Genomic DNA, 3,147 nt, shown 5'->3' with positions numbered 1-3,147 from the left:
CTCTAACAGTCTCCATTACTCTGCCATTTACCTAGAGTGGCTTTCTGCTGGTCCTCCTATTGTCGTTTCTGATTTAGGGCAAACATTTCATCTGAGCCTCTAATTGTGGTGTTTTTAAACGGTCTGCCTGCTGCTTGCAGGCACCTAACACTTGTGACAGCAGCTCCTTTTAATTCCCTTTCAGTCATCTGTACTTATGCCAATAGGTTGACTTTAGGTCTTTAACTTTGAGCGGTAGCTGAGAAGATGGTAAATCGGACAGAAACCCGTTCGACAAACCTCTTCATTTCCTTGTTATTTCCTGACTTCTTCATTCATCGCCTTTTCCTTATTTCCTGGCTGAGGCGGCCCCAGGGAGCTCTCCGGCACCTCTGGCTGCCTGGGCTGAAAGCAAGAGGCAGGCCTGGGCGTGGCGAGGGCCTCCTGTCTGGAATGAGGCTGCAGTGCTTCCTGCTCCCCTTTTCCGACGCACACTGGTAGGCGGCTGCTGCGGGAGAACACGAGGGAGGCTCTCGGGATGCTAGGCAGTGCTGTGTGGCCGTCAGGGGAAAGAGCTGAGACTCCCGACTCGACCTGCCATTGACTCGCGTGGCTCTGCGCGCCATTAGCTGGGGCAGGCCAGGCTTCGCACCTGACTCAGGCTTGGGCAGCATGGCCGCGCTTTCCTGACGAGGCATGAGGCAGGTCAAGGGCTTTGCACGGCCTACAAGGAAGTGGGAAGGAGGCGTCTTTGGGCCGGCGTGTCTCGTCCGCTTCTCCCTTGCCGCTTGGGCGGAGGTGGGGAGGGAGCGAAACGTTCCTGGCTGAAGGTTTTGTGCTCGACTTTGAGGATTAAGACCGAGCCTCCAGCACTGCTGCCGGGAGATGGGCTTTTGCCGCGCGGCCCACACACTCTTCCAGCCAGCAGGTGAACCCACTTTGTCCAAGAGGCAGCCTTCACGGTGGCAAAAGGGGAACATCACGTCTCCCAGCAGACCTTGAGGAGCCCAAGAGAAGCCTTCAGTGGCATCCCTGGGGGAGCATAACCCCCCTCCTTTCCATTAACAGCTGAACTCACTGATCCATGATACCACAGAGACACCTACCAGCAGCTGTTTGCCAGGGCCGCTGCCCAGCACCCTGCAGCGCTTCCTGCCAGTGCCAGAGCTCGCAAGGCGCTAGCCTGGAGCCAGGGCCTCTAGGTGCTGCTGAAGAAAAGCCAGCAGAGGGACACAGCATCCGTGCGCTGAGCCCATAACACAGAGGTGGATTAATCAAAACCCCCTTCTGCCAGCACCAGGCCTCCTTCTTCCTACACTGGGCCTGCAACTGAGGGGGCAGCTGGCACAGCACCAAGAGTCTAACCTGTGAGGCAGGAGGCGACTGATGCCCACAGCCTGCTGGGGAGCTCCGACAAGTTATTAAGGGATAGAGACTCCTCAATGTCCTTAGTAACAAGGGTTTGGGGTTCACCAAGGCCAATAAGGGGGTCACTATGTCAGCCCTATAACCCTGGGTTTCAGGTCGCTGTGCAGTTTTGATCTAGAACTCCAGTCCCAACGACCCACCAGCAGTCCACAGCCTCCCCCTGGGTCTGCCCCACCTGGTTACTCCTTACAGGCTGACCTTAACCCCCCGATTCACCCTCTAATCATCCTACTGCCACTCAGAGCCACAGCCGTGGAGGTGCTGAAGGAGGGAGGGGTGACTCTAGGACAGGGTTCTTCTCTAAAGATGGCTGTAGAAAGGTGGTGCTCAGCTCTGTCAGTCACCTGCCCAGTTGCCTCGCTGCCAGGGGATGCAGACATTTCTGTAAGGTGCAGAAAGGGAGTATTTGGCTTCCAAGCGAATGTGAAGAATGTGCATTCATGAGAAGGAAATGCTGTCCTTGAAACTGCACATCAAAACCCCAGTGGCCTAATGGATAAGGCATTGGCCTCCTAAGCCAGAGATTGTGGGTTCAAGTCCCACCTGGGGTCAGAGCCTCCTTTGTTCTTGTACAAGGCAAAGAAACCTTGGTCTTATTGTCACCGAGGACGCTGGGAGATGTTTGAACATAAAGTGCTGGATCTTGGGAACACTCCCCCAGAAATGGCATCTTTGACACAATAAATGCTTCTAAACCTCTCAGTAGCAAACTGTTAATACTAGTGTTTGTCTGAGAATAGAGTGAAGGAGAGTGTTTACTCCGGCAGATCCACAAGTGAAACAGACAGGAAGAGCAAGGCTGTTCTGAAAGAGAATGGATCTGTCTGGAGACAAAGCAGACCCTGAGAATGAGCAACAGTGTGAAAAGAAGAGGTTCAAATGTGTGTTAGGTTGGTCTGCCAAATTTCAAGAAAATCCCAATGCCCTTAGCATGATGCAGACTAAAGATTGAGGAAAAAAACAGTTTGAAAATGGATCTTGAATTTTAAAATGGAATACGGTACAGGGTTTTTTCAGCTATAGACACTGGGAATACCCTCCCAGCCTAAGTATACAGTAAAATGAAAACCTTTCAGCAAAATACCAATTTGAACTTCCTTTCCGTCAAATACACAATTAAAATTCCTTCCAGCCAAATAACCATTTGCAAATAAAGAAAACTAAACTAAATACCTAACTCACAGTATCCTACTAGATTACTTACTATTTGGAATCTATAAGATGCCTGTATCAGTGAGATGGAGAAACCTGGTTTGCATGTCTGGTCCCTTGAGCCCCCAGAGAGGAAGAACACCAAAAACTAACACCAACACAGAAACTCCTCTCCCTTCAAGATTTGAAATATCCTGTCTCCTGATTGGTCTGCTGGTCAGGTGTACGGCCAGGCTTACTGAACTTGTTAACTTTACAGTTTCAAAAGGAGATTAAAGCACTCTGTCGCTATTAACTCCTACTATCTGTTTATGACACCAGGGCGCCGTCTTTTTTACTACCATAACTACAGCATTCCTGCTTTGGAGCAGAGAGAGGCCTTTGGCAGAGGTGTCAGAGACTTGGTCTTTTGCTTCCGTCCCCACAGAACTCAGCTGAGCATTTTTCCAGCTGCCTGGGATAGAAGGAGTTCTCTGCAATTCTTTCTCTGAGCTGTTCAGAAGGGATGCTCTTGTGGCTGACACTCACAGTGCTACATTCATTCCCGAGGACAATCAAATGCTGCCCAAGGTGGTGAGTTTCCTCGGT

General features: G+C 51.0%; 1 non-coding gene across 1 annotated transcript; it reads left to right on the top strand.

The window, feature by feature from the left end:
• The first annotated feature begins 1,885 nt into the window (after window positions 1-1,885).
• TRNAR-CCU (transfer RNA arginine (anticodon CCU)) lies at window positions 1,886-1,958 on the top strand. The gene has a single exon. It is a non-coding gene; the product is annotated as a tRNA-Arg (tRNA).
• The last annotated feature ends 1,189 nt before the right edge of the window (window positions 1,959-3,147 follow it).

This window comes from Chelonoidis abingdonii, chromosome 21 (assembly GCF_003597395.2).
Source record: "Chelonoidis abingdonii isolate Lonesome George chromosome 21, CheloAbing_2.0, whole genome shotgun sequence".
Classification (NCBI taxonomy): Eukaryota; Metazoa; Chordata; order Testudines; family Testudinidae; genus Chelonoidis; species Chelonoidis abingdonii.
This window is presented reverse-complemented; position numbering and strand designations above follow the sequence as displayed.